This window comes from Marmota monax, unplaced genomic scaffold, assembly GCF_021218885.2.
Source record: "Marmota monax isolate L192 unplaced genomic scaffold, Marmota_monax_Labrador192_F-V1.1 WCK01_AAM20220418_F8-fsc00106, whole genome shotgun sequence".
Lineage (NCBI taxonomy): Eukaryota > Metazoa > Chordata > Mammalia > Rodentia > Sciuridae > Marmota > Marmota monax.
Window position 1 is genome coordinate 5500089 of NW_026695218.1, and position 18305 is coordinate 5518393.

General features: G+C 43.0%; 1 long non-coding RNA gene across 1 annotated transcript; it reads right to left on the minus strand.

Moving 5' to 3' along the window:
* Positions 1-3393: 3393 nt before the first annotated feature.
* Positions 3394-10907, minus strand: LOC124084927 (uncharacterized). Its single transcript, XR_006849292.2, has 3 exons — positions 10724-10907; positions 5365-5731; positions 3394-4730 (listed from the first exon to the last, which is right to left on the minus strand). It is a non-coding gene; the product is annotated as an uncharacterized LOC124084927 (long non-coding RNA).
* Between the last annotated feature and the right edge of the window lie 7398 nt (positions 10908-18305).

Genomic DNA, 18305 nt, shown 5'->3' on the forward strand with positions numbered 1-18305 from the left:
TTGTTTTGACTTTGCTTTAGGTTCTGATAGAACTGCTTAACAGCTACTTCTAACATTTCAGCCCTGGCTCCTGCATGGCTTATCACTGCTGGTCACAACATTCCACCTGACCTTCACCTACTCATCCACCACTTCACCTGTGGCACCTGCTTAAATTCTTATCCTACATGACAAGAAATGTCCCCTGCTGATCTGCCCCACTGTCTTGCATTTTAAAGACATTCAGACTTTGATAAGGGCAATCAAAGGAGTACACACATAAATCAATATTGGTGGGCAGGAATAGAAGTTACTCTTTGCTCTTCCCTCCAGCTCCTCCACAGCCTTTTTCTAGGCAAGTTACTTTCAATTCTCTTTCTTTTTCCAGAAATCCTAGCAGTCTTTGACTGTACCTTGGTTGCTGTGTGTATTCCCACTCAAGTCTTCCTCAAAATAATGAAGTTCCTTGAGGCAGAGATGCTACTCTATTTTTGGTGTGTGCTCCCACAGCACCCAACAGATGATTTCAAAGTAGTTGTTCAATAAATGCTTACTGATTGGTTGGCATGATTGATTCAGAACTCAATTATTCTTTAGTCATTCATCAAACATAAAAAACTTAAGTGTAACATTTTAATATCAGTGAGAAGATATGCAGAAAAATTGTGATATGAATGAATTACTTATCAAATTAATGAGGTTTTCTGGACATAGCTGAGTTGTCTTATAGAATGTCCTGCATAATGGATTATATTATATATATTTTAATTAAATAGTACTTTATCATACATAATCAGTTTAATTTCCTGCCTGTACAAATAATACTCTTCGTGACTGTCCTTATTTTAGAGAGGTTTAATTGAAGAATACCATGCATATAACAAAGAACATAAATTATATTTTTGTACACTTATTTTTTTGAGACCTCAATAAATTATCATAAATGGATCACACTTGTGTAACCAACACACACATATCAAGAAGTCTTAGGAAGCCTCAGAAAACCTACCTCACAGCCCCTCTTCTTCCACATAAACCCCTACCTTGACTCTACCACTAAGAATTTACTTTATATTAACGGAATGATACAGTGTGTGTTCCGTTGGGTTTACATTGTGTTATAATCATTTGCAGTTCCTGTTTTCTTTTCTATTTCCCTCCCCACTGGCTTCTCACAGAGGATCCATGTCTCACTTGATTGTTTATCTGCCAGGTGCCTAGACCAGCCCCTGGCCTCTGGCAGCTACTCAATATTGTCATTAAATAACTGAACAAATGAAACCTCACACATCTTTTCAGTGACTGGGCCAATTTTAAAACTCAGAGATTCTCAACTTAACAAAAGAGGTAAAAGACCTCTACAATGAAAACTACAGAAGGCTAAAGAAAGAAATTAAAGAAGAACTTAGAAGATGAAAAGCTCTCCCTTGTTCTTGGTTAGGCAGAATTGATATTGTCAAAATGACAATTCTACCAAAAGCACTATACAGATTTAATGCAATTCCAATCAAAACCCCAATGACATTTCTCATAGAAATAGAAAAGGCAATCATGAAATTCATCTGGAAAAATAAAAGACCCAAAATAGCCAAAGCAATCCTTAGCAAGAAAAGTGAAGCAGGTGACATCACAACACCAGACCTTGAACTATACTACAGAGCAACAGTAACAAAAATGGCATGGTATTGGCACCAAAATAGACTGCTAGACCAATGGTACAGAATAGAGGACATAGAGACAAACCCACATAAATACAGTTATCTCATACTAGACAAAGGCTCTAAAAACATATGTTGGAGAAAAGACAGCCTCTTCAAAAAATGGTGCTGGGAAAACTGGAAATCAATATGCAACAAAATTAAATTAAGCCCCTATCTCTCACCATGCACAAAATTCAACTCAAAGCGGACCAAGGATCTAGGAATTAGAGCAGAGACCCTGCGCCTAATAGAAGAAAAAGTAGGCCCAAATCTTCATCATGTTGGATTAGGCCCCGGTTTTCTTAACAAGACTCCTAAAGCATAAGAAATAAAATAATGAGCTGATAAATGGGATGGATTCAAACTAAAAAGAAACAATCAGTGAGGTGAAGAGAGAGCATACAGAATGGGAGCAAATTTGTACCACATGCACATCAGAGCACTAATCCCAGGAATACAAAGAACTCAAAAAACTTAACACTGAAAAAATAAATAACCCAAACAATAAACGGGCTAAGGTACTAAACAGACCCTTCTCAGAAGAAGATATACAATTGATCAACAAATATATGAAAAAATGTTCAACATCCCTAGCAATTAGAGAATTGCAAATCAAAACTACTCTAAGATTTCATCTCGTTCCAGTCAAATGCCATTTATCAAGAATACAAGCAACAATAAATTTTGGTGAGGATGTGGGGGGCTCTTGCATTACTGGTGGGACTGCAAATTGGTGCAACCAATCTGGAAAGCAGTATGGAGATTCCTCAGAAAACTTTCAACGGAATCACCATTTGACCCAGCTATCCCAATCCTCGGTTTATACCCAAAGGACTTAAAAACAACATACTACAGGGTCACAGCCACATCAATGTTTATAGCAGCTCAATTCACAATAGCTAAATTGTGAAACCAACCTAAATGCCTTCAATAGATGAATGGATAAAGAAATTGTGGTATATATACACAATGGAATATTACTCAGCATTAAAAGAGAATAAAATCATGGCATTTGAAGGTAAATGGATGGTGTTGAAGAATATTATGCTAAGTGAAGTAAGCCAGTCCCAAAAAAACAAAGACCAAATGTTTTCTCTGATAAGTGAATGTTGGTCCATAATGGGGGTGGGGGAAAGCATGGGAGGAATGGAGGAACTTTGGATAGGGCAAAGAGGAGGAAGAAAAAGGGAGGGGCACAGGGGTAGGAAAAATGGTGGAATGAGATGAACATCATTACCCTAGGTACATGTATGAAGACACAAATGGTGTGACTCTACTTTGTGTACAACTAGAGAAATAAAAAGTTGTACTCCATTTGTGTACTGTGAATCAAAATGCATTCTGCTGTCATGTAACTAATTAGAATAAATAAATACCTAAATAATAATAAAAACAAAATAAAAAATTCAGAAATTCTTACTCTAAGCCAATGACTTTGTCTTTTGCTTTTGTAAAATTTGTGTATAAATATTCCCATCTGTTTCATGCAAGCAACTCTGGAGAATGTGGAGAGGTTTTTTTTGTGTGTTTGTTTGTTTTTAATATAAATTTACAGAATACAGGTATGACGATGTGAGGGGAAAAAAAAGAAATGTGCCACATTAGATTGGGTAGAGAGAAGTGATGGGAGGGGAGGGGAGGGGGAGGGGGGAATGGAAGGACATCAGAATAAAATAGACATTATTATTGCTGTGGGTATATACATAACTGCATGACCAATATAATTCTGCAACCTGTACACTCAGAAAAATGAGAAATTATATTCCATCTGATTCAATTGTATATGTCAAGATCATTGTACTGACATGTGTAACTAATTAAAACAAATTTAAAAAATAAAAAAATAAAACCACAGAATATCCAGTTAAATTTGGGGGAAAAAAAAAGACAGAAAGAATGGAGTGATGAAGCCACAAGCCAAGGATGGCTGACAAACACCAAGAGTTAGGAGAGAGGCATAGAAACAGATTGTCTATCAGAGCCTACAGAAGAACCCAATCATGCTGACATCTTGATTTGAACCTCTGGCCTCCTCCATGATGAGAGAATAAGGATCTGTTCTAAGCCACCTGGTTCATGGTATTTCATTGTGGCACCCCTAGAAAGCTAGTATAAGATGTTATGGCCTTGTTCTCTCATTCTCTCAAAGGTATGAGGTAGAGTTTTCCAGAGGCTATACGGTGTGTGATATGGTAACAGACTGAAAACAATGCAGACGTGAGAATCTACTATGTTCTATTAAGCCAAATGTTCAAGAGACTTGCAAAATTGTTTTTAAAAATCCACTCATTTAATCTTTGTTTTGGAGAAGTTATTCTATTAAAAATGTGTATTTTAATCTAATTTTTTTTTACCTATTTTACCTTTATTTTGTTTTTTATTTATTTTTATGTAGTGCTGAGGATAGAACTCAATGCCTCACACATGCAAGGCAACCATTCTACCGCTGAGCCACAGCTCCAGCTCTGGAGAGTTTTGATGACCATTCCATTCTTAAAATAGTTGAAGCCCTTATGGGCTGCCTAAAGCTGGCTGGTACAAACCCACAAATACTTTGAGTTCAGAACCAGTGTCATATATGAGTTGTATGAGATGATTTCAGGTACCTATTTGTAAAAGATGGTTTGTTAGTTAGCTTCTGTCACTGTGAGGAAAATACCTATTGAAGAAGTGCCCTCTGCAGACAGAGCCTCAGACAATGGTTTTGAATTATTTTTGCCGTTAGAAAGACTATTCTTAAAGTAAAAATGGCAGTTCACTGCCATTAAACATTTGAGCCATCCAGTTCCCTTCATCTGGGGATGAAGTTACTCACTGAGCAACTTTCTGATATTTACCTTCCTTAGAGGTCTGTCTTCAGTGGAAGATGATGTGAGAAGAGACAAGCATTCCAGACACAGAGGCAGTTCCAGTCCTCTTGTGAATCAATAAATTGACATGCTGGTTTCATGCATCAGTTCTTCATGCTTAATTAATTAAAGCTGAGAGATGGATGTGCACTCAGTCTGCTGACAGATCCAGTTTTTAAACCTGCAGGGCAGAGACTAGACCCTGGACAGAAGTGGTGCCACCCTGTGAGGTCTCTCAGAGATGCCAAATACTCATCCTCTGATGTACCTCACCTTGCCTTTAGCAAAAAAAAAAAAATTCCTCTAGCTTTATATCTATCTGCTGACTCTGAGAGCATTGATTATGAGGAACAAGATGTGGATTGGCAAATCTCTGATCCTGATTAGAAAGAGAGAACACTAGACAGCAGAGGATAATACAACCTTCCTCCCTCAGCAACTAAAACAAGTCTTAATGTGTTTTGTGAATGAGGATGTTATATGGCCCTGGTCCACTTTCAATTAATTTTAGTTTAGGAAATGCATTTGTGTCCCAAGATTGTGAGTATTAAGTATCTTTTCATAGCTGTCAATTTTCTCCACATTAAAATAAGCATAATAATACTTACCATGCCCCCATTGATTTTTCTAATCATTGGTTCATTCAACAAATATTGAGTGCCTGCCATATGAAAGCTACTATGCCAGGCATAGTGGTGTTTGGGGAAATAGAGATGCATGGTTTCTGCCTTCTAATGGGGAAGACATAACTTAAATTAATTGCATTCGTCCATTTGATTTGCTATACCAAAATACTACACACTGGGTGGCTTAAACAACAGAAATTTATTGCTTACAATTTTGGGGGCTGGGAAGTCCAAACTTGAAGTGTCAACCAATTTGGTTTCAGGGGAGGACTTTTCCTGGTTTGTAGAGGGCTGCCTTCTTGCCGTGTCTTCACATGTCCTTTTCCTTGTGCACGCTCAGACAAAAAGAGAGAGAAAGGCAAAAAGAACTCTCCATTATCTCTTTTTATAAGGGTTCCAGTCTTCTAGGATCAGGGCCTTACCTTCATTACCCATTTAACCTTAACTACTTCTGTCAAGAAATTTTCACCAGGGCTGGGGATGTGGCTCAAGTGGTAGCGCGCTCACCTGGCATGCGTGCGGCCCAGGTTCGATCCTCAGCACCACATACAAACAAAGATGTTGTGTCTGCCAAAAACTAAAAAAAAAAAAATAAATATTTTTAAAAAAGAAAAAAGAAATTTTCACCAAATACAGCCACAATAGAGATTAGGGCTTTAACAAACGAGTCTGAGGGAGAGGGTACACAAACATCACTGCTGGGAAATTATTAAGGTGGTCAGGACTGAAAAGAAGAAGCTAAGAAAACAGTTTGGGGAGAGTTAAATGATATCACCTACCTGGTTCTTTGCCCACTCCATTTCTTTGGGTAGTCCATTGTCCAAGACAAGGAGATGTACAAAACAGTCCCCCCACTAACTTACCTAATAAGTTCCATTAAACTTTCTTTCCTACAGAACTTCATTGTCAGCAGAATTTGTAAACAAAACTCCCTAAAAAATTTTTCATAGTTGCCAGGATTGAAAAAAAATCTGCAGCATGAACATCATTTGAAGATGCTTGTGTATTTCTGCTTTCAGAACCCACTCTGCCTCTGCCGCTACCCCTGAAGAAGGCAACCAGGGTGACCTTGGCCACTGGAACTACACTGTTATTTCTGCCACTAGAAACTAGCAAAGCACATCTCCTTCAATGGTAACTCCTTTTTGTTTTTATTTTATCTTCCTGTCTTGGAGACCTTAGAATAAATTTACTCAGGACTTGACTCAAAGAAGTCCAACACTTTTCTACTGAGAAGGATTTTCTTGTCTATCCAGAAGACTTTTCCTATCTGAGGGGTTGGAGAATCCTCTACCCTCAATTCTCAGGAATATTAATCCTGCACTGAATTATGTCCCCAAAAATTTCACATTGAGGTCCTAACCCCCAGTTTTTCAGAATGTGACCTTATTTGCATGCAAGGTCTTGAGAGAGATGATTAAGTAAAAACGAAGTGTAAAATTTAAAAAAAAAATTGGTATGAACCTTAATCCAATATGACTGGTGTCCCTATAACAAGGAGAAATATGGAGACAGACACGCAGATAAGAAGAATCCCACAGGACCAAGAAGACAGCCATCTACAAACCCAGGAGAATCCTTCCCTCAGAACCCTCAAAAGAAATCAGCCCTACTAACATGGCAATTTCAGATGTCTAGCCTTTAGAACTATGAGACAACTCATTCCTATTGTTTAAGCCATCTAATTTGTGTGGGCCAGTCCCAAGGCCAATGCAGAAGATAATCTGCTTTATTTGTTGTTGAGTAAACAAGTGACTCCTGCCATTGCCTGTCATGCCTGCCAGCACATGTCTTTCTTGAAGGTGGAAGTATTCTCGGTTTGGGAAACAGAAGACAGCAGGGGTTTGGGGCAGGAGAATCATTCTTGCAAAAGATACTGTGCTTTGGCAGAGTTGATAATGACAAACACACCAGGCAACTCAGTTACAGTCTGGTTCCTGGGGCCCCTGTGCACCAATGTGTGGTTTCCTTGGTGACAGGAAAGCTGCTGGAGAAATAGCAATTTGGGGGACATCTGACTGGTTCTGATGCTAACTGGTTCTGACAGCTTTGATTGGGATGGAAAGATTTAGAGTCCCTACTGGCTTTCGCAAATTAAACCCTCCTCTTCTGCTTATAAACATTGATTTAGATTAGGGGATTCTCCTGTGACCGGCAAGTTCTCTACCATAGAAGTTGACTTGGTAGAGCTTCTGGCAGGTTTCTGAGATTGGGATCTTTGGAGCAGGCCAACAAGGTATGGCTACACCCTAATGTGTTTCTCAGGCAGTGCTTCTAAGGGCATGCATCATCAGGCAGATCAAGCTGTGGAATACAGAAACCACACCAGTTATTTCAACAAATAATTTAATCTAGGCAATTGGTTAAGCAGGTACTGGAAATTGAAAAGGCAAAGGGGAATATCAGGAAAATCAACACAGAGACAGTAACTGTAGGAAGCAGCCCCACTTCTGGAGCTGGAGAACAAAGGGATGAAACTGGAGTTTTAATTTCTTAGAAGTTTGGAAGAAGGGCCCAGCAAAGCTGGGACCCACACCTCCATGAGCAGTGACTGCCTAATACTTCTGTGGCTGGAGCTCAGAGCAGAAAAACTAGAAACTGGAACCCATTGTTCTTGGAATAAACTGTCACTGCAAGGTTTAGAAAAGCAAAGATGTTGCCCTCCCCCATTCTAATATACACAGAGCTCTTGAGTTTACTGTCCTCCATTTTCATGTCTATTTCTAAAAATCTTTTTTTTTTTTTTTGGTACTGGGGATTGAACCCAGGTGTGCTTAACCACTGAGCCACATCCCAAGCCATTTTTATATTTTATTTTGAAACAGGGTCTCTCTAAGCCTGGCTTTGAACTCACATTCCTGCCTCAGCCTCCCAAATCACTGAGATTAGAGGCATATGCCACCACAGTCTGCTAAAAATCTTTTACTACAGAGAAACTCAGATAAATGCAAACATAGGTAAAATAGTACAGCAAGCTCACATACACCCATCAGCAAGACAGAGCAACCATTCACATTCAGTCTTGTTTTATATAACACCGCCACCACCCACCATATTAGTTGAAGAAAAATCCCCAAGTGCCATTTTGATTCCCCCATTAATATTTCAGAGTATAACTCTAACAATTATTATTTTTAAAAAGTATGCCACACCACCACCACCACAGGGACCTGTGGTGTAAGGGATGGGGGATATTTTGAAAGTTGGATGCTACAGACCTGGCACTGGAAAGGGCCTTGTGGGGGGCAGTTGTGGAAAAGTGGTTATCCTCATTATTTCCAGCTCCCTTCCTGAACCTGTGGATATTGATATCAATGCACAACCCTTTAAGCCAGGTAGGGTCCAGTGGTTTCTGGCCTTCTTTTTTCAGGGAGAGATGCTTGGAAGTCACTCTTTGTTGGAGAAGGCCTTTTTTTTAGGGGTTCTGAGTGATGTTTTCATCTCTTAATGTACCACTATCACTACTTTGGCCAGTTTGGAGTCTAGGCAGAGGATTCTGTCATTAGGAGAAGTTTGGGGACTGTCCTATTCAGGTGTTGAAGAGTAAGATCCTTGGATTCAAATGCAAGGATCTGACTAGCTTTTTAACTGTGTGTCTCAACTCAGTGCCACGGTAACCTTACCTATGAGACCAGGACCCCGAGGGTGTTAAAGGTTTCACTGGGCAAAGAAATAGTGGGGGATGCCCAGGGAGCACGGGGCTAGCACTGAGCAAGGGGAACAAAATCCTCTCCCGCTCCTGCCCTCAGAAATAGAAGATGAAGTTCAAGTAAGAAGGTATTGTCGGAGAATAGCCGAGTGACTTTTGCTTCTCGAAAAGCTGGGTAGTTTTATCATCCTATGTGCAGCTGAAGACCCAGCCTCAGAAGGGACCACTGATAACAGAGATTCTGGGTCCTTGTCTACCATGCTGTTACCGCTGTTTACCAGTCCTTACTTCCCAGATGCAGAAGTATAACACCAGAGAAGCACTCAGAGGCAAGTTTAGAGTAAAAAGTAGAAGCTTTATTAAAGGACAGCAGAAAAGACTTCTTCTGGGAGGAAGAAGGGGACCCAAGAGGTGAATCCATGGAAGGGGGAGGTCTTCCCTCTTTTATAGCTAAGGTCTTCATTCAGCTTTCCCGCAGTCCTGTCCTTTGTTCTGTTATCTTGCAGTGTTAGAATGTAGGTGGGAAAGCCCAAAGGTGAGGGACAGATGGGCCAGAGGAGTAATCTGGGCAGGAAGGGCCTGGGGAGGCTTTCTATTAGCACTTCCCTGTTTGCTGGGAGCTGCTTCATTAACATTGCCTTAGAATGGGCTCTGGGCCTTGGGAACATTAACATTTCAATTTCCCCAAGTGCTGCTCTGCTTTCCTGGGCTCCTTTCTCAATATGGCCTTCATTCTGGCCTTCATTTTCGATTTTACTCGATATTAGACCCGATTTACCTAACTACACTAACTACCTATCTTTAAATCTGGCTTCAATGCCACATTGCTCCTGGTGGCTTTCACATGGTGGGAACCCCAACCTTTCCCTTTCACATGAGAGGGCCTGCCAGCATGCACATGAGGTGGGGGGTGGGGGTGGATAACTAAGGACAGAAGTGGTGGCAGGCCCATGGGGAGGGCAGAGGAGTCGGCAGTTCTGAGACTCCAGGATGATCACATGCATAGTCCTGGATGCTGTGTGAAGGTGGGGACCACACTTATGATCAAGCACAAGAACCCATGCTTAAAAGCATTCCTCACTTGGTTTAATAACCTGCGGTCACCATTTTGAAATTCTTGAAGTTTTTAAACAAGAGCCCTACACGTTCATTTCACACTGGTCCCCACAAGTCAGGTAGCCAGTCCAGCCTGGCAACAACCCATCAACTGTGTGAACTGCAGCACCCCTGAGCATCCCAGGTGAAGGACAGAAAGCTGATCCAGCCAGGGATGTCGTCCAGCACAGCTGTTTACAAGGAGACAGAAAAGTTGAGGAAACCAGCAAGTAAAGGGTTCAAGAGATCAAGCTAGATTGTATCTGGGATGGGAAAGGAAGCAAAGCCAGTAGCAGACTGGTATATCGGAGGAAAAGGAGAGTCCCTAAGCAACTTTGGGAGACCCTGTTTCAAAATTAAAAAGAAAAAAACAAGAAAAAAAGAAAAGAATAGAAAGAAAGGGCTGGGGGATGTAGCTCAGTGGTGAAGTGCTCCTGGATTAAATCCCCAGTACCTGTCCCACCAAAAAAATCCTATTTAAAACTTCATTCCCAATGTGCTCAGACTATCATTCACTTTTACCATTTATTCCTGTAATCAAGACATTTTGTGGAGGGCCATTTTGTACCTGGCTCTGTGCCAGGCTGCTAGGACTCAAAAGCAAGCAGCCTCTGCCCTTACAGCACTGCTCAGCCTCCAACATCCTACCACCCAGGGGTGCCAAGAGGTTCAAGGGCTCTGCCACCCTGTGCTCTTGTCCTTGGCTTCTCGGCCCAGATTCAAGAGCTTAAATGGCCTCATGCTGAGCGTGGAGCAGGGCTGCCCAGACTCAGACAGCCCTGACACAGTGAGAACTGTGGAAACCTCCCCTCCCGACACACCTACCCAGAAGCTTTCCATCGCCTTGTCGATTTTGGAGTGCCTGGGCTCAGACTTCATGTTGGTGGCCAGTGTGAGTTGTTCTTCGGCCTTCTTCCATTTCTCCTTCTTGGCATAGAGGAAAACGATGTTATACAACACCTGGAAAGGCAGAGGCCACGACAGAAATCTTGAGGCTCCTTCCTGTCAAAGTGCCAGCAAAGGGCATGTGTACTCACAGGGCGTGGCACCTGGTGACACTTCCCCTCCCAGCTCTCCTGGGTGGCACATTAGTCTTGCAACCCAGTTCTGTCAATCACTAGCCTGGTGCTAAGATAGCATCTCATGGTGTGTCAACTCAACATCTGTAGGTTCTTACAACAACCAAAGGGGGCCCAAGGGGATAAGAGCTCAAGGGGACTGTGTGATTTTAGTATGGAGATGAGTGACTTGCCCAAGGCCCCTTAAACAGGCAGAGAGAGGACTGTGACCTCCCTGTCCAGTTCCTGCCTCTGAGCCTGCACTGAACCACTGGACAGGTGCAGGGTGGAAAGAAAGTTCTAGGGCAGGAGTTAACAACACTGTAATATAGCAATATGCATAAGGAAGCTCTAGGGGCAAGGTCCAGTGGAGCAGGAAGAGACCGCAAAGAGTTAGGGGAGCACTTGTCCTGGGTGGAGAGGGAGCAACAAGTTAACCATCGTCATGTTCCAGGCCTTTAGTTGAGTTGTAGTTTTCTAAATATGTGTTTTATTATTATGCTTCACAATTTAGACATAGGACCCAATATATATATATACATAACTTTATAATGGTATAAAAGTAATGTGTATTCAGCAGAAAAGGTACTGCAGTTTTTTAATTTGATCTTTTCTTGGTCCAGCGATATGCACTACAACAGACTTGCAATTTGGGCCACAGCAGTGAGCCCCAGCTCCCAGTAACCAAGCCATCATGGGGGAACAGCCCCCACCCTGCAGTGGACTGTGTTGCCAAGCTGTGATGGTCAGTAAGTCAGGTGCATGACATGCATTTTCAACTTAGGGTATTTTAAATTTAAGATGGGGGCGCTGGGGCTGGGGCTCAGTGGTAGCACTCTTACCTAGCATGTGTGAGGCACTGAGTTCAATTCTCAGCACCATATATAAATAGATAAGTAAATAGAATAAAGATCCATCAACAATTAATAAAAATATTAAAAATAAATAAATAAATTTAAGATGGGTTGATCTGCACAGGTCTGGAAGCGTCTGTATGTGCTCATCTACTCCTAACTGTGGGTAGAAAGGAAAGGAGAACTCAAGCGGGTTCAGAACTTCCTGTTTGGTTCTCAGCCACCTTCTCTTGAAACCTTTACCCACAACAATTTTTGAGACTCAGTGACTAGAAAAACCTTGAGACTCCTTGACAAGAATGCTGTGATTTCTCAGAAGGCGAAGAGGTGAAACCCACGTGGGACGAGAGGAACAGAATTAGAAACAGGGAAATGACTGTGACATAGAGGGCCTCATGTCCCCAAAGATGGAGCTCCACTTGCAAGGAGACCCTCTCAGTCAGCATTTCCTGTTCCTCAGGTCATTTCAACCCCTGCTACAGGGAGGATGTCCCTTTCATCGAGTTCTGCTGGGATGTCACTGTAGCATGATCCTTTCTCTAGTGCCACTTGACCCCCCAACCCTATGTTCTGTGTAAGTGGTACTGGGGTGACTGGCAACGTTAAGATGGTTTCACCACCACAACTGAGGGTAGGGTGCCTCTGGCATCTAGAGGGTACAGCCCAGACGCAAGCATCACCCGGTCCATCGTAACAGCAGTGCTGTGGCTGAAAAGCTCGCCTCTAGCACAGCCAGCTCCAAGACCAAGCCTCAACTGCCCAGTCTGGTGAGAGGTAAAGAAAAGATGCTAGCCTGCTCTAGGGCTGAGATGAGGTCACATGTCCCCAGGGACCCTGGGCAGCTGTGGACTCTTATTTTTAGCCCTGAGTGACCCTGGGAACACTTGACTTCTTGTGCCTGAGAAACTATCAGAGGAAAAGGAGAGTCTAGAGTCTGTTGGTCTTGTAGACACCAGCAGTTGTTGGAGGGGAGGCAGAGGTGTGATTAAGCCAGCAGGTAAGGAGGGTTTCAGAGGTAGAATAGATGGAAAAGCTGGGCCAGGGCCTAGGAATGCAGAGCCTACTGGAGGATCAGGCAAGTTCAAACTGTTGATGATGGGGCCAACATGGGGATGGGAAAGCATGGGAAGATGGGAGTGAGGGGTCTAACTGGTAACAGTCCAATAAGCAAGAGAAGCACAATCCCTGTTATTCAGAAACCTAAGCAGGAAGGAAGCACAAGAGAAGTTGATCACTAACGACAAGAATTCCAACCACCATGCAAGGACTTGGGGACAAGACTGGACTGGTAGGGATTGGGGGTTTACCCAAGCCCTAGAGGGACTAGGGCACAGACAGGTTTCCAGCACAAAGACCAGAGCACCAGCTGCCAAAAAGAAAAGTCAATAATAAGACTGGGGTAAAAATGGTATCTCTCACCCTGCACAAAAGTCCACTTGAAGTAAATCAAACACCTAGGAATTAGACCAGAAATGGTCTAATTCAACTGCTAGAAGAAAATGTAGGCTCAACACTCCCAACATCTTAGTACAGGTACCAACTTTCATAACAAGGCTCCTAATGCACAAGAAATAAAACCACGTCAATAAGTGGGATGGCATCAAATTAAAAGGGTACTGCCCAGCAAAAAAGCCGGCACAATGAGAAAGACTACAGAATGGGAGAAGATCTTTGCCATTAATGTCTCAATCAGGAGATTAATATCCAGAATGCATAAAGGACTCAAAAAACTTAATACCACACACACACACACACACACAAAATTCATAAATGGGGAAAAGAACTAAACAGACGCTTCTCAAAAGAAGAAGGACAAATTACCAAAAAACACATGGAAAAAATGTTCAACAACTCTAACAATCATGAAAATAAAATCAAAATTACACTGAGATTTCTTCTTACTCCAGTCACAATGGCCATTAGCAAGAATACAAATAATAATAAATTCTGGTGAGGATGTGGGGGGAAAGTTACATTCATACATTGTTGGTGGGACTGCAAATTAGTACAACCACTTCGGAAATCAGTATAGACATTCCTCAGAAAACTAGGAGTGGAACCACCATATGGCCCAGTTATCCCATTCCCTTAACCAAAAGAATTAAAATCAGCATATGATAGTGGTATCGCCACATCAATGTTTATAGTAGCACAGATCACAATAGTCAACTTATGAAACCAGCCCAGATGCCTGTCAACAGATGGCTGGATAGAGGAAATGTATGATATGTGCACAATGGAGTTTAATCAGCCATTAAAAAAAAGAATGAAATTATAGCATTTTCTGGTTAATGGATAAAACTAGGTCATCATACTCAGTGAAATAAGCCAGACTCAGAAAATCAAGGGTCAAATGTTATCTCTCAAATGGGGAAGCTATTATTATCATCCTGATTTTACCAAAAGGGGGGGGGAACAGATTATATCACTTGCTCACAAGCTCCCCAAAAAGAGAAAAATAAAGGAAATAGTGGGGGGACCCCATAAAAATAGAAGTGAGATCAGTGAAGTAGAAGAAAGGGATTGGGTGGGGGGGAGAATGAATGGGAAAAGGGAGGAACACTAGAATGAAATTGACCAAACTATCCTATGTACATATATAAATATACCACAGTGAATTTCACCTTTATGTATATCCATAAAGCACTAATCAAAAAACTATAAATAAGTAGAAGACCAGTAGAACAGAGGAAAGGAAACAGAGAAGGGACAGGCAGAGGAAAAGGAGTACTAGAGATGAAATTAGCATCAACTATATTTCATGCTTGTATAATCATGTCCAATGATGCCCAATATTATGTATAACTATAATGCACTAGTAGTGGCAGGAGGAAGCCAGGTTGGCTGCCTGGGAAGACAGAGAAAAGGCTGGCACCTCCTTTTCTGGCTCCTTCCCAGGCACTTGCCACTCTGCCCATCATTCCCACTGGCCACATCACTCTCCCAACATTTTGGTCTCCCCTATCAGTCTGAATGTTCCAGGAGGGGACACTTGTTTACCTGCTGATACTCAATGCAAAGCAAGCCACTTGGAACATAGTAGGCCTTTAAAATTGTTTTCTGGCTATCTGGGTCCTAGCTGGCAAGACAGCTCAGTGGTCCCTCGGCAGGTGGCTGTGGATAGCTGGGAGCCTGCTGAACACTCAGGTACAAACTGCCGGGGTTCTAACTTTGCCTCTGCTATTGCTAAGCGAGGGACATCTTGTGAGGAATTCAATCCCACTGCATCTAATTTTTCTAACAAGATGGGAATTTATACTTTTTTATCTTATTATGCGCCTTTCAGTTGATGTATAAAGAACATAGGATAGTGCTAGACATGCCTCGCACTTGCTGTTATCATCTGATGACAGATAAAGAACATTTTGTATGTGCGCATATTGTAGCTGTCACAGCCAGCAGCAGAGGCTTAGCATCTCCCAAGGAGCACCGGAAGATGGCAGCCTCCCACAACCCACCCTCAATTAACGTTCCTTAAACGTTGGCACCGAGGCCCAGAAGAACAGAAAGGAGATGCATCCCTGACGCAAGTTGCGCGTCCGTGGGGGAAGCGGCGCATCAATCGTGCCGTCCCCATCTCTTTGCTCAGGGCTGTAACTAACCCATTCGCCTGCCAGGAAGGGGCGCCTGCCGTTCCCAGCACCTCCGAGAGGAGGGCGCCTCCTGGAGGCCACCGCTAGATCTGCAGGGATGCCCACCTGCATTTGGGGTGGTGGCGGGGTGAGGGAGACTGTAGCGCGGGAGGAGGGTCCATTCATTCTATTTTATGCATAAACATTTATAGACACTGCTGTGTGTTAGGATCTTTATTTCTGGGAGAAAAATAAAACGAACGTCTCGTCTCCCCGTGCATTCATGGCATGATGGAGAAGATAGATTATCAACAGATAATTCAATGTGCATCACAAAGAGCTGGGAAAGAGGTGGATATCAAGGAGGAAATAACTAACCCCTTCATTCCTCCGAGCTTTGATTTGTCCTGGTACTAGTTCAAGGCACCAAAAAATAAAGACAGGAACTAAACAGTCATCCTGCTCCCGAGGAGCATATAGTCAGTCCCATGGGAGTACAGACAGGCAAACTTAGAAATAAGGGGCAAGGCAAAAGGGACCAGCCAGGCATGGGAAGAAAGGTCAGGGGAAATATTGCAGTATTTTGCAATGAAGCCTAGAGAATGTGCAGGATTTCTCCAGGTTGAGATGTGAGAAGCAGTATCTTCGGCAAATTTGTAAAAGCAACTGGAACTATATGGGTTGGTGAATGGTGGGTTTGTTCTGAATCTGAAATACAAGGAAGGGCAAGGACGCCAAGCAGGAGAGTTGGGGCCCACAGGATGCATCAGAGATTCTAGAGCAGAAATTCGCACTATGCGAGTTCAACCTGAAATGCAGAGTGAGGGCAGATAAAAATATAGACCGCTCAAACTTGATGCCCACCAAGTGCGGAGCACTGGGCACCGTTATTTATTTTAATCTTTTTAATGGGCTGAGGGGGTAAGTACCGTTATTATCCCGAGTTTACCCGAGTTTAGGAGGGAAACAGATTACATCACTTGCTCACAAGCTCTCCAAACAGGCATCAAGTACCTGCTAGATCAGGTCTGCCAGATGCTGAGCAGGAGCCCTTCCATGCTACTGAGCTAAGGGAAGCCAGGGGCACTACAGACAAGACCCCTGGGGCAAGTGGAATCACATCACCTGATGACTTATCTGGATCTGGAAGATGAAGAATAGGGAAGAGTCAAAGATACAATTATAATGACATTTGTTTTTGAGATAGTACATTTTCAGACCTGAGAAAAATCTTCTGGGCCTTTGAGAACAACACGCCTAGTTTTAAAACCACACTTTCAGCCAGGTTCAGTGGCACACTCCTGTAAGCCCAGTGGCTGAGGCAGGAAGATCAGGAGCTCAAAGTCAGCCTCAGCAACTTAGTGAGGCCCTAAGCAACTCAGAGAGACCCAGCCTCTAAATAAAATATTAAAAAGGGCTCGAGATGTGGCTCAGTGGTTAAGGGCTTTGGAGTTCAATTCCTGATACAAAAAAAAAAAAAACTTCAAGGATCACTGTAACCGTGTGCAACTGTATCATACCCCTGTTCCTCCTAGTAGGAAGGATGAGTGGGGTGTGCTCCTAGATGTAGCCCCCATCACACATCCTGGATCCTGTCCTGTACCTACTCAACCACATCACTTCATCAATTTGTCTCTGTCTCTCCTTCAGGAACAATTTTTTGTCTTTTCACTGAATCATCCCCCATAATAATCATATATGTGTACTAAAATCTCCCCCATAAAAAAATAAAAACCTTCTTGACCCCAAACCTCAAGCCTCCTCTCATCACCATATTATATCCATCCTCTTCAAAGCACTTATTCATACTCAGACTCCACTTCTTTTCCTCTCATTCTTTCTCAAACCCACTTCAATCAGCTTCATTCTCACGACTCTGCCACAACTGCTTCTATGGAGTTCATTAAATGACTCCACATTGCAAATCCCAGGGGCCATTGAGAGTCCTCCCCTGAGGTGACCTGCCAGCAGTATTTCACAAATGTGAGTCTCCTCACTCAAGTGCCTTGCAGCTGCCTACCCTCTTCTCTACCTGCCTTCCCCTCCTCCCTGTGCTCACTACTTGGCCGTGATCTAACAATTCCCCACTGCCTGTTTCCAGCCTGATCTTCCCTCTGAACTTCAGGCCCATCTGTCCAACTGTCCACTCCACATCTCGCCTAGACGCTCAAACCAGTGTGTGGTCTGTGTGGAATGACCTCACCTCTCCACTCTGTTCTCAGTGTGGACAGCTATGGAGGAGCATAGCAAGAGCATGGCCTGAGCCATGAGGACACTGCTAGGACAGTGGGCACACACTCCTGTTGGCACCGAAGTCATCAATTGCTTCTCGGTGCCACCAGTGAGTGGAGGTGAGGAATTTGCTAAGAACTTGTGCAAGGGACCCAAGAAAGTGTCTTCAGATGACCCCAGCCTGGGCTGGCATGGGCTTTAACAGTGCCCTGTGCTGATCTGTGAGCCCTGCACCCATGGGGCCTCAACCCCATTGCCTCACTGTGGATGCAGCTTCCAGAATGACCACGAGGCTATCCAACCTACATCTCCCTAGGGAGACCACAGGGGCAATATTCAGGCTTCTGACAGTGAAATATGTGGGTCATGACACCAAATGCAATGGAGTTGACTGCATTGTGACCTGCTTCAGGACGTTCTGGATGAACAGGGAAATCCACTCAGTAGTTGCCCTCTCTCCCACATCGTTTCTCTCTGCCCCACACTCCACCATTCCCATAAGAATAATTTCTCCCACTTAAAATAAAACGACTCCATTGACCTCACATGGCTCTCACACGCTGCTTCTGTCTCATTTCTGCTCTGTATTGAAAAATCTCCCCTAAACACTCAACTGCCTCTCATCTCCTCTGTCTTCTAGAATCCATGCCACTTGGGTTTCTCTTCCCACACACACACACCACAAACTTTT